This window comes from Myotis yumanensis, unplaced genomic scaffold, assembly GCF_028538775.1.
Source record: "Myotis yumanensis isolate MYYU_CA2020_CCGP unplaced genomic scaffold, mMyoYum1.0.hap1 SCAF_2, whole genome shotgun sequence".
In the NCBI taxonomy this organism is placed as follows: Eukaryota; Metazoa; Chordata; class Mammalia; order Chiroptera; family Vespertilionidae; genus Myotis; species Myotis yumanensis.
This window is the reverse complement of record NW_027223753.1, coordinates 187,224,127-187,238,267: the sequence shown is the minus strand read 5'-3', so window position 1 is coordinate 187,238,267 and position 14,141 is coordinate 187,224,127. Positions and strand designations below refer to the sequence as shown.

The 14,141-nt window shown below is 39.2% G+C and overlaps 1 protein-coding gene across 6 annotated transcripts in view; it reads right to left on the bottom strand.

The window, feature by feature from the left end:
- The window catches only part of MECOM (MDS1 and EVI1 complex locus), a 578,899-nt gene that overhangs the window by 410,740 nt on the left and 154,018 nt on the right, over positions 1-14,141 (bottom strand). The window lies entirely within an intron of this gene.

Below are 14,141 nucleotides of genomic sequence, written 5' to 3'. Positions count from 1 at the left end.
TAGACATAGTATGTTCATAGAACTTTTAAAGAAATGCCATCTATTTCCTTCAGCATTGTTATCAAATTCTTATAAGAAAACATTTATATCTTGCCATTTAACATTTATATCTAAATATTTATATGTCAAATACTGGGTTTTCAATGCCTGCTACTTTCATATAGTTCTTCATAGACTATATTCCCAAATACTTTTTTCCTGGATTCAAATGTCAGGATACTATAAATTGAGTAAACGAAAAGCACTAACAACAAATAATAATTGCTAACATTATTTGAGTTCCTATCATGTGCCAGGCAATTAATTCAACACAATAGCATTATAGGGTCAGCATCAGTATCCTACTTTTAAATGAGGTTACTGGACTTAAAGATGAGAAGTAACTTGCCCAGGTCCACATAACTGAAAATGATAAAACTACAATCTGAAGCCTATATTCTTCCCATGAATCTTGTACATCCTCTTAAAAACACTGAAGAGAGACATCAGAATACAGTCTTTCTTATCCCTTCAATTTCCAAAGGCTTACACAAAGAAAAAATTGGTAATATCATAGAAACTGTGATAACTAGCATTGGATAAATCACAAGTAACAGAAAAACTAAGTTTTACATTCATAATTTGGAAAATAAGGTACATGTTAAACAAAGAATCTGAACACTACAATGATTGAAAAGACAACATTTAAGTCCATTTGTTGCAGCAATTTGAGCTAGACAAGGCTTCCAGTTTTAAAAAGTGCAGAAATCCTTCTTTAAGGGGAAAGGGACCTTCACTTTCTCTCCTACATTCCTTTGCCTTTCTCCTGCTACACACATTTCTCATCAAGAAGTTTACCTTATATCAAATCAAAATTTCCATTTTAACAGATGTACATCTCAAACTCAGTGCTCCCACCCTTCACAAATACTGCATAATGGAATAGTGAATGCAACATGGTTGTTATATGGAGTATTTCTTAAAACCTTTAGCAGTTAAGAAAAAGAGACACACCTAAGCTTATTTTTTCCATCTGGATCCAAAACTTAAGTTCATGGGCAAAGTACTAGTATATGGTATTTGTATTGGCAAGAAGAAATGTGTGATTTCAAAATATCTCTAGTAGTGCTGTAAGGTGCTAATGAGGCATAGTGGTGAATATCATTCTTGTAATAGTATCAATTGTTTCAATATGTAAGTCTTTTTAAAGCTATATGTGGAACCTCTGCTCATGGCTCGCCATCCTAAAAATGAATCCCACAATACTAATAGACTTAAGCTTGCCGCCATCTCTGAAAATAGATCAACAGGCACACCCTGCTCAAGGTGCCTCAATAATGAGAGATAGAGCAATTAATCAAAAGGGAAAAGGTGACGGCAGCTCTCAAAAAAAGGGAGGGGGTTGGTTAACTGAATGACTGCATGACCTAATTAATGAAGGGCTTGTCCAGACTTGGCATTTGCTGGGGGAGATTCAACCTTGCTAGATTATATTCACTTCAACTGGGGCTCAGTCTGCATGAGGAGGCTAAAATCAAGTAACCAAGAATTGTATCAGTAAAGTGCTTAATAAATCTGTCCCGTGGTGGAAGTTAATCAGATGGGAGTACACTTATTTTTCCTCTTTGATTAATTGCTATGTCCCTCATAAAGAAGAGGCTTTTTGAATATCTTCAGAAATTCGGTCATGGATATTATGTGCACACACTATAATTCTATGATATGCTATTTTCATGTGACATCATTGAAAGGAACTCAAATCAGATTGCACACTCACAAACTCAGGTTCCTTTCAGATGGCGTCATTTGTTTTCAGTCCAGACCCAACAAAATGCTGCCCCTCACCAACCAGCCTGACTGCCTAAATAAGACTCTGGGGGCCTATCAAATATGGTGATAACAAGTGAATGAGGAGGTAAAAGTTGGTTGATTCTGCCTCTTAAGGGTGGGATGTGATTTTGTTATACAGAGATCAGGGGTTTCATATTATTTATATTTTTACGTTTAAGAAAACACCACCCACTGCTGATAGTGATTTGGGGAACACAGAATTGCTATGACACTCTCAGCATGAACATATCAGTAAGACCTGGAAACATGGCTGGCCGATTGCACCTGTGTCTTTGCACCTGCAATGAATAACTAGTCCAAAAGAGAGACTGTGCCCAAAAGATAGAGGTATGGGGAGCAAGTGGCCCATGAGTGTTCTGTAATATCATAGAGCTCCCTATATGCTGTTAAATGAAAAGCAGGGATTAGATACAGGAAAACAAAATCATCCAACTTCCTCTATTATAGCCGCAGTGTTTATACCAGATCTGATCGTGAATTATCAATTAAGATAAGCTTCTATTGTACCCAACGGATGTGATGGCCTGGAATTCTCATAGTAGTTAAAGCAATTTTAACTAAAGCCCCAATATTTCCCTAGTCCTGGAGCAAGTGTTTTCAGCCAACATGTAATATTTCATGTCCTTATCAAAGACATACCAAAGTATGACACAGTCTAATTCCACTTTTCCATGTTTTAAACCATGGTCACCTTTTGCTGGAGGGTAGGAAGAAGAGAAAACCATGACATTCATTGGAGGCCCTACATAAGCCTGTTTTTCCTTTTCATCAAAATCTTCTGAAAATAGGAGCTGTTTCTCCATCTTTATCACCAAGGTGGAACTGTGTTTCTTGAAAGCCTCTTACTGCCTTTTTTCCCAGTGTTTCTCGCCTCCCATCCGTCAGAGGAAAGAGTGCCCCCACAGGCCATCATTAACCTGCCAATTCTGCCTCCAAACAAGGAGGACAAGAGCGCACTAATTTGAAGATCAAAAAGCCACTTGTCCATTATATAATTGGAATGAAAGGCAAAATGTTGCCGTTCTGAAGAGCACAGTAATTACTAGCTGTTAATTGCTCTCTCGTGGTGGCTCACTTTTAATTAAAAAGAACAGCTCGTTGCAGGCCGATAAGCAATGGTGGAGACCACTGGTTTAATCAACAAAGCAGAAAAATTTGTTTCTGCCGCAGCCAACAACAGCTTGAGAAATCTTCAGATGTCCAATTGAGATTAAAAACTGTCTATTTAGTGCAGTCAGATTTTATTTTAACCAAGGAAATGACTATTTGAAGTCTTCCAATGTGAGTGTCCCCACCACATCCCCGCTGGTGCCGTGGGGACTAATCACGGGCTGGGGTTGTGATCACTCAAGTAAAGAAATTTAGCGACTTTCCTCTTGACTTCATCATTCTTGGGTAATTGGCCTGTCTGAGGTGAGTACTCTTTTTCTTTTTCTTTTTCTTTTTTTAAAGAAAGTGCTTTAAAGTATGGAAGGCCCACAGACTGTGCATTTAATTACTGTTCATATTTCATGCAGTCAAACTGAATTTCATTTAAAAAGAAAATGATTTACCTACCTTAAAAAAAAAACCTTAAATGCTCTGCTTTGGGTTTTTTCTTCCAGGGGTTATATATTTACATGTCAAAAAAAAATGTATTTAGGAAATCAAAGTTAATTCTGTAAGATGTGCCTCTGTCTTTCCTTCTTTGCCCTAGAAGCCACAATGACAGCTATCCTTCTGCGGGGGGGAGGTGGTGGGGGGGAGGATACCCGGTAGAAGGGTAACACTACAGTTAGTTAAAGAGGTTCCTAGGGTAAGTGAGGATACTTGGTCCCAGTTTGGCTGGTATATCTCCAGCCACAGACAGTGTGCACGCATGCCCCATGCCTCTTCTTCTCCTTCTTCTTTCACGTTGTGGTAGTTAGGAAGCCATTTGTTTTTAAAATTTGAATGTACTTCCATTTGACTGTCCCTCGTGAATCTTGAGCTATATTTAAGTCTAGCCTTTCATCAAGGAGAAAATAACTACCTCTCTTCACTAATCATGAGAAACACATATCTTTTAGTTGTCTGGATCATATTAAATATGTGTCTCAATCACAATGCCAGTGATACAAACTGTTGGTCTAACAGCTGTTCTATGCATTGGGTGTTAGGGCTAGTCCTCCTGTGCAACATGGTTTATCACTTCAGCTCAAATGGTGTTTCTGAAAAGATCTGTTCCCTTGCCAGCGGCTACAGTACACGTCTCTTACTGCTAAGCTAGTGATAGTCTTCAGGATATAGCCTGCAAACACATGTGTGTAAGTGGGTAATTTAATTCAAGGTAATGGGAAATTAACCTATTGTAGCTTAATTTGACAGTTCTTATCTTTTATTTGAAAACATAGTTGACATCAGGCTGATGGTGACTGGTACCCACTATTGCCTCCATGCCAATCTACTTAGAGTGCTAGGGAATTCATCAACTGAGTCCGAAATTAACTTTCCTCTATTAAGGTATCTGCTTTCAGTTAGAAGGGGTAGAAAAGGAAAAGAGAAGTTTTATAGCATTTTACTTTACCCTTCTCTTCATTTCTATCCAATAATAAATGGTCTACCCTTACAGAAAGGGTAGAGTCCGATCTTAGTTTAAATCCCAACACTACAGTTTCTTAATGCGTAACCATTGGGAATGTTTTTTGGCCTCTTCAATTTCAGTTCGGACCATGGAGAAAATAACTCCTTTAGGGGAATGTTGCAAAAAATAAATAAAATAATATTTGAACATAGTAGGTTCTCAGTAAATGATAGCTACTTCTAAGGAATGTTGGAGACTGGTGTTATATTATGTGTATAACTTGAAAAGGGTTTCTCCTCATTCAGTCCTCTGTATACTTTCAAATATGGCAAGAGGACCTGGAGAAGACAATCCCAGTTGTTTTGTTGAAAACTGAGTATTCCCCATTTTTTCCACCCCTACATTTCATCAGCGTATGCCAGTAATTAATTACAGTAATATCTGACATGGGGGTGGGTGGGACAGAATGAGTGAATGAATAACCCAAAGAAGAATTTGATAGTAGCTTCACTTTAATAGAAAGGTGGGAGGACGAAAAGAAGAAAAGGAATTATCTTCTGAAGTTTAAGTTCCCAAAAATTTTCTCAGTCTGTTAATAAGCAAAGGAAGACAGCGCACGCGCACACACACACGCACACACACACACACACACACACTTTTGCCTGACTCCCTTATACAACCAGTCAATCCTATGAGTTCAGTGACCTTATCTAAGGCAAATGTAAAGGGAAATTATTTAAATGAGCAGCATCATCTTCTGATTTAAGCAAGTCATACAACTAGAAAAATAATAAAATGAAATTATTTTTTCTTAAAATAGTTACTTTCCCAAACTACATCTTCAAAGTCATTGCCTCTTTGATGTAATATTCCTTTCTGGCCATTCTTCCACTGGGAGCTATTTTATGGCTTCTTTGATTTCTCTCTGATAATCAGGATGCTTTTAAACCTATCAGAACCCAATGGAAAGTTCAGTGCCTGTTGTGAAGGATATTAGTCTTAATTACCAATGACCCTACAGTCATCCTGCCTGTATATAGTCATGGAAATATCAAGTTATGAAGTTGAAAGAGACACAGAACAATCATATACAAATACTAGTGGCCCAGTGCATGAATTCGTGCATATTGAAAGGAAATTAATTAGAAGAAATATTTTAATATCGCTATTTGCCCTTTCTCTACAATAGAAGTGTCAACCAAATTCACAATGGACAATGACAGATGGAAAAACACCCATGCGATTGGCATCAGCGAGAGCTTTATATGTATCGCGCATGTGCAAGTCAACTTAGCCTTTTATATATAGAGAGTAAACTTGCTTAATTAGACCTGCTTTCTGATGTAGCTAAACTTTTTTCAGCCCAGTGAAGCACCCCAACTTCTCTTTCAGGTAATTGTCAGCAACATGGCAGTAAATATCAACATGAAGCACATTATTATTGTAGATCACGCAGGGAGAACAAAGGGTGAAATATTTAACTGCAGCAGTGTTTGACTATATTCTGCGCAGTGAGAAAACCTGAAGTCATTTTCAAGGTCCACCATTTCTTACTTCTTTTCAGTTGGATCAAGTTTCTAAACTTTCTAGATCTCGGTTTTCCTCCTAATGAAAAGAAAATAGGATTCCACCGAGTCTCCTATCTACCTACTCCAGGACTTCTGTGAGGATCAAATGAGATGAGGCACGGGAAAACGCTTCACAGACATTTGGTTAAAGTGTAAATGTTTCCACTTGGCTATAAAGCAAATTGTGTCCTTGGCTGAAGAAACTACAAGGAGGCTAGTCGTCGCTAAGGAGAGGAAGCCAGGCATTGCTATGTGACATCATTACCCAGTGCACATAGCCACTGTTTCCAGGCTGGCCTGGGCTGTGGGCCACATTTTGTGCCATGGGGTCTTGGCAGCGTTGGCTGCAATTTGGTGGGATGTCGCTCTGGGGTGGTGGCAGGGCCTGTATCCCACTTGGGGGAAGCCGAGTGTTGCTTTGTTGGTGCCAGGGCCATGCTGCTGTTTCTCTGTAAATGGCAAATGCATGTCACAGCAACTCCTGCATTAAGCATCTGCCCCCTGGTGGTCAGTGTGTGTCATAGCAACCGGTTGAACAGTGGGAGGGACACTTAGCATATTAGCCTTTTATATATATAAATAAGTCTTTAAAATTACCAATAATAAAGACAAATAGTCACTAAGTTCTACACTCAAATAAATGCCAAAGAGAACTGCCATTCATGTGCCTCAGAGGTTCATCTTCCCCCACAAAACCTGAGTAGCAAAGGGTCATCTGTGTCAGAACAGAACTTGGTATTAAAAAGTGAATGGCTCATTTGTCAGCAGCAACTCTCTCACCAGCTCCTGGCATGATGCTGGGTGGATCCTGTCACCTCCCTGATATGATAGTGAAGTGGAGAAATCCTGATGGCCCATCCAGCTTGAAAAGTCTATTTTTCTATGACTACTTTTTAAAAAAGTATTGTGGCCAAATATACATGATAAAATTTACCATTTTAACTATTCTTAAGTGTACAATTTCATTGTGTACATTTTAAGTGTATATTACACAAAAAGCATAATGTACAAGTGTAGATTTTTAAATGTACAATTAAGTACATTCACATTGTTGTGCAACCATCACTACCATCCGCCTCTAGACATTTATCATCATCTCAAACGGAAACTCTGTACCCTCTAAACAACCCCTGATTTCCTTCTTCCCTTAGCTCCTGGTAAATACTATGCTACTTTCTATCTCTCTGCATTTGCCTAACTCTAGGTACCTCTAAAAGTGTAATCATATGTACTTCTCCTTTGGTATCTGGTTCATTTCACTTAGCAAAATATTTTCAAGATTCATCCATGCTGTAGTATGTATTAGAATTTTCTTCCTTTTTAAGGCTGAATAATATTCCGTTGTATGGATATACCATCATTTGTTTATTCATTCATCTATTGATGGGTCTTTAGGTTGTTTCCATCTTTTAGCTACTGTTAATAACACTGCTGCGAACATTGGTATACAAGTATCCATTTGAGTCTTGCTTTCTATGGTGACTTCTGAGATTCAGGAAGAAGCCAAGCCAACTCAAACGACGACTGATAGCAGCCTGTCGCATTGGGCTCATCTGCTCAAGTTAGAAAGTCAAGAAGACACATACAACCTCTTCTTGACTAGCTTTGTACTACACCAACTACCAGAAGTTGCTCAACGACTGTCTTCTAATAACAGAAAGCAGATTCAGCCTCTTTGGATCCATTACATGGTACATTTAAATTCTCTCATGAGGTTCGGGCAATCTCTGACACACACATTGTGCTAGTTAAGGGCAAAAGCCAAGCAATATGTTTAAGATATGTGTAAGCACAGGCTTTTCTGAACACTTGCCTTCCTGTGTGTACTCACGGCACACAGACCAGTAGGATCATGGGGAACTCGAGCATTTACTTTGTGATTGGGATGTGGAAGGGGGAACTTTTTTTTTTTTTCCTACTTCCTGTTTCTAATTTTCAGGCAGCACCTGTCACCAGCAGTCTTGACTTTCACAGTTTTCTTTGAGTCTCTTTGCTTTTTTTCTCATACTTGTTCTAAGGTTTATCAGAGGAAACACTTGCCCTCCCAAGGATGGCCTCCACACTGTGACAGATTAATCCAAGTTGAGCGAACTTCCTTCAGACAGAGGACACTAATTATTATGAAGGCACTTAGAACACAATGAGAGCTGACATCTGACAGGCCATTCCCTGCCAGCTCTGCATTGTCTTAATGTCAGACCCTGTCAGTTCCCAGCCTTAATTACATCCTGTTTACAAACATTAGGCCTGACTTCAGATGAAGCCTTAACAAAGGTTGACAAAGGTCAGGGTCACATTGCAAGGATGTTATCTGTCTGTACTCTCCTCCCGATAAACCAGAGGTGGAGGGCTGATCGGGAGATAGCTTTCTGAGCAGAAAAATGCACTGTGGTCACTGGAATATCTAATCTCTGCAGACACATTTTCATCCAATCTGCTGAACACTGTGGCAGGGAGAGGGGGCCAAGTGTAGAGGGCCAAGTTGGTGCTGGCTTGTTATCTGAAATCCCCAGAGGGCAGACGTGGCAAAGGTGTTGGGAAAAGCCTTCAGCAGGAAGGCATCGTCACCCTTTGCCACTGAATCAAGAAAAACAAATTTTAGCATTAAAAAACAACCCCCAGTTAAAATGGAGACCTGTTTCAAAGATGACAGGCAAATTTTAACTAGTATACAAAATCTGATTTATTTTTTAATCATTATTTCTGAAATGTTTTCATGTTAGGGTCAATTAGCAGATTTTTCTTAAGCAAAGTACCCTTTAGTTTCATTTTAGGTACTAGATTTACAGAAACAACATCAGACTTTCATTCAAATCACTTAAGCTTGGGTGTCTGAATTTCAATAGGTTACAATAATTAATATTGTAAACCATCAATTTTTATAGGTTGTAGCCTTAGTAATGATCATCTGTCAATCTCTATATTTTATAAATAAGAAGACAGTGGCCCAATGTTATTGGACTATTTAACATAACTAGTTCTTATAGCACACAGGTGGCAAGGCCAGGCTAGAACCAAAGTCCCCCACACCGCCATAGCTGGGTTGACTCAGTGGATAGAGCATCGGCCTGCGGACTGAAGGGTCCCGGATTCGATTCCAGTCAAGGGCACATGCCCAGGTTGCAGGCTCAATCCCCAGTAGGGGGTGTTCAGGAGATAGCCAATTAATGATTCTTTCTCATCATTGATGTTTCTATCTCTCTCTCCCTCTCCCTTCCTCTCTGAAATCAATACAAATATGTGGGAAAAACATTTTTTTAAATCTCCCACACCTAGTCCGGAGTTCTAGTATTAGTATGTAAACACTTCTTTTTAGTATTCTCAGGGAATCTGGCATCTAGTCACTAGATATATGTTTAATAACTTATTTATTTTGACCCTTCAGCTTTCTCTCCTAAAGAACTTATATTCTTTTTGTCTTATAGGTTCCTGCCTTCCAACTCATAGATTGCTTTAAATGTAATTCTCTGGACACACTCCTCTATATCTTGCAATTCCCACAGTACAACAAAAGCACTCAGCAGATAATGTATATAAGGGCTTAGGCCCCATTTGTTTCTTCCACATTATTAAGACATTTACTATATTAGGTCCAGATCATTTTCTTACTCTGACTCCAGTTAGCTGCAGTCTGATCAACAGGCTTGTTCCCTAAATGCATTCCTTACAGAAGTGAGTTCCAGGTGTATGTCTCATAATTTGGTCATAATTGGTTTGTTAGGTCCACACTATTTTGTGCAAATGGTCTCCTTTGATCTCTAGCTCCCCAACTACACTGCCCTGCCATACCCCGTGCCCTATGCCATGGAGACTCACTTTCAGGCCTGCTGCTTAGTCACTCTCCCAAAAAAGCTAATCTGGTCCTAAAGTTGCAATTTCTTGCCATCAGTGGGTAACTTGGAATTTTTAAGGCCTAATCCTAATTCTTTACCTCATCTCTGTGGGAGGTACCTACAACACAATGTCAGCTCAAACACAGTAAGTCTGAAGAACAGATCGTTTCCAGGGTCTCCCTTCTGATCCTCCCATCTTGGAAAGAAGAAACACCATTCTCCTGATCCCTAATTTTACCTCTGAGAAATCATTTTCCTTGGCCACTAATTTCAATTTTTCCCATAGTGAGGAACCATACCTTATTAATTGCCTTGTCCAAAGTGTCTGCCTGAGTACCTAGAACATAGGAAGCACTTATGAATATACTAGAGGCCCGATGCACGAAATTCGTGCGGGGGCTCGGCCCCCATCTGCCCTGGCAGCCACCTCTGCCACAGCTTCATCCAGAAGGTCGTTCGGAAGGACGTCGAGTCTAATTAGCATATTATTATTTTATTATTATAGGTGAGCAAAAAATGAAAGAATCAGTGAATGAGTGGACAGGCTTAGTAAAATCAGTGAGCCTTGTCAATTCTTTTTCCGTAGCATCCTACCTTCTCTTTTCCATTTCCTCCTTCATAGCCATCTCTATTTTCAGGGCTTCCATCATCAGGAGCCTGAATTACTACAGACCATAGTTCATTCATCTGCCTTAGTTTCTCCATTCAATCCCTCCTGACTATGGCTGGGCACAGATAGTAACACTGTGCAAACACTGGTGTTTTGCTCTTACCTAGAATACAGACTCCTTGCTACAACCCTATCAAATATTCTAATTTGTTATATAAAAATATCAAGTAGCTCTAGGCCCAGGTCCAACTCCTGCCAAGTGTGACTTACTTTGTTCCCTCAGGATGACGATGAAATGCAGCTAACTATCCTTTGACTACAATCCTCTGAACAGGTGTGCACCCCATAACTTTCTGTGGTCTATAGCAGATTTCCTAGCTTATAGGAGATTATGTCATTTGGGACTGAATCCAAGTCTTGGCTTAAATAAAGATGTATTACCACCTTGCTGCTCATGCATCGACCACATGCACAGAGTGAAGGCAGATGAATCTACCCATCAAGTGTAATGTGGAACTCTCTGATGACAAACTTGACTTATGGTAGTAAAATTGAGGTTATAGTGAAATTGAACTAAAATCCCTAGGTGTTATAGTACTTTAACTTGCTTCACTCACTGTGTGAGCTACATAGTTCAGAAGGCAGTAGCTACTGATAGTTAAAAAAAAAAAAAGTTGTCTTCTGAGATATTTCTATTGTAGAGTTGTAAATTTTGTGTTTGTTATGTCTGCCAGCTAGTGGCTGGAATGTCCCGTAGGAATTTCTAACAATTAGCAAAGGGAATAAATGTGAGGTGGAGGCAGGGGAGAGGGAGGAGAGCCAAGGGGAAAATGAATGAGAGAATGAATTCTTTCCTGTACAACCGTGTGGAAGTGTGATAAAGCTGGCTTTTTTTGCATGCATTACATATACATTTTAGTGCTAAGTACAGTTTAAAGATGGACAATAATCATCTGTCATCCAGGTCACACTGACACATTAATGGTTCTATTTCTACGTTTTAGGACAAGATCAATAATTGAGAGCTTTAAAAACATCAGGCACACCTGCAACTTCTTCCCACCACTGAAAAATAACTGCCTGCTCTTTTTTCATGGGGTTGCTTTTACTTTCATTGCATTTGTAATGTCAGTCGTATCTACAACTCACTCTCTCATCAGAATTGGGTTACGGCCAGTGGCTAACGCCTCCGGAAATACAGACCTAATATTTCACAATAGCTCTATGAGGGTCTGCAACCGCATTGCTTTACTAACCCAAACAAGAAAATCTAATTTTAGAGGGAAAGGAGTTGAAAGGGTCATAAGGAAACCATGTCAGTAATCTAGTACATACTTTTACATTTTCGGGTGTGCAAAAGTTCAGTGCTTGAACACTCAAATTCTTTGTACAGTCACAAGAAGCTGCTTTAGTTCAAGTGCAAGGGATCTTACCTGAGGATTTCATAAAATGCAATTTTTCCAAACAAACAAAAAAGAGACACTAACCAACCAAAATGTCTATAGCTCTTAAGCAGAGAATAAAAGGAAATATAACATTTTACAAAATAAATTAGTTTGTCAAGCAGATTCTGCCTTATTCAGTGGTGGATGGTTGGGGGCTTGAAAGGTGACTAAAAGGTTTGGCCTGCATGGAGCCCAGAGCATGTGAAAGCAAAGGCTTTGAGGGTACAAAATTAAACAGGAATCCTCAGCACCCACTAAAAAGTGGTTGGTTGGAGTGGAATCAGGATGGTTGGAGAAGCAATTATGCCCACACTTAACCATTGAAGCCTTGAATGGCAAAATCTTTCCTTTCATTCAGATATCTGGATCCAAAGCAAGATAACTTAAAATTTAAAAACAATGCTAGGTTTTATTGTAAGAATAATTGAACTTGGGATAGGTCCATGTGCTGTCCTCATTCTCTCCTCAGCACTTTGAACAACATCCAGCACACAGCAAATGCTCAGTGAATGTGCATGGAATGGGTGAATAAACGAGAGAACTCAACAGGGGCTTCAACATTATCTTGGTGCCTCCAATAACATACATTAAAGCAATCCTTTAAAATTTCGGAGAGTCAGAATATATACTTTTATTTTATTGATATTTTTTTAGAGAGAGAGGGGGAAGGGAGGGAGGGGAGGAGGGAGAAAGAGAGAGGGGGGAAAAGAGAGAGAGAGAGAGAGAGAGAGAGAGAGAGAGAGAGAGACATTGATCTATTGCTCCATCCTTTTATACACTCATTGGTTGCTTCTTGTATATGCCCTGGCCAGGGATCAAACCCGCAACTTTGGCATATAGGGATGACACTCTAACCAACTGAGCTGCCTGGCCAGGGCTGAGAGCCAATATATTTTTAAATCAACTTTTCCATAATATACAATTCAACTCAAAAAGTAAATAGAAATAAGGAATATCATTTTCTGCCTTGCTGGTGAACAATCAAAAGGAGACTTGACCTGGGGTGGTGAACAAACAATACAGTGTGCAGATGACATGTTGTGGAATTGTGCACCTGAAACCTGCATAATTTTGTTAACCAGTATCACCCCAATAAAGTCAATAAAAAATAAATGTAATCCCAGTAGGCACAGTTATGGATAATTCTGCCTTAAAGAAAGGAAAATAACTGCTCACAGCAGCTCCACACATATTCACAACTAGAAGAGCAGTGCCTTCCAAGAATGACAAGAAGGGGCACCAGGTAAAACTCCTCCCCAAAAGATCCAACCTCGTCTTTCCTTCCAATATAGTGGCAGCTCCCCTGTGGTCCTTTGGGTTGAAGGTGGAAAACAAAAAAGAGATCTGCTAGGGGACTTTGCCCTAGGCCAGACCCTGAAGAATAATATTATTTTATGCTCTCATGACAATCCCAACTCAGTCACTCCATAATGTCTACCCAAGTTTCTGAGCAGCTGGGAGCTGGCCAACTCCCATAGAGCCGGCAGCCTAGGCAAATAGCAGTCATCATTGATTGATACAAAGTAAATATTCAGTTCAGCCATATAAAGTAAATATTATTATCACCATTTTACAGAAGAGAAAATTAAGGCTAATCTATTTAGCAGGTGGTAGAGTTGGGATATGAACCTCAGTTTGACTTTAAAACATGAGTTTTTTTCCACCACCCCATTCTGCCTGTGTTAGTTCATATTCAAACTAGCCAGCATTTTCAGATAAAATCCTTTGTATATTTGGGCCTAATAACTTAAGCCTAATAACTTAAAATTTAAAAAAAAAACCTGAAATATCACAAAGTAAAAACATCATAAAAGTCTCTCACTCCAGCATACACGACAGAGGGAGCCTTCTTTGTAGGAATATCTTGCAGGCTTTATTTGTACTTGTGAAAATAAATATTTTATATTAACATTACATAGTACTTTTCCGCTGGAAGAGTTCAAAGCATTTTTCAAATGCCAATTTTGGTATTTACTTGAGAGGAAAAAAAAGCTAAAATATTTTTTTTTTTTTTTTTTTTTTTTTTTTTTTTTTTTTTTTTATTTTCCTCTTAAAGTATTACAAAGGGTATTACATAAGTATCCTTTTTCCCCCCCCCCGCCCTTGACAAACCACTACCCTCCCTTACCCCCCAGTGTCTTATGTCCATTAGTTATGCTTATATGCATGCATACAAGTCCTTCGGTTGATCTCTTACTCCCCTCCCTCCTGCCCCCCAACTCTCTCTGGCCTTCCCACTGCAGTTTGACAATCAGTTTGAGGCAGCTCTGCCTCTGTATCTATTATTGTTCAAAAGTTTGTAATGGTCTTTAT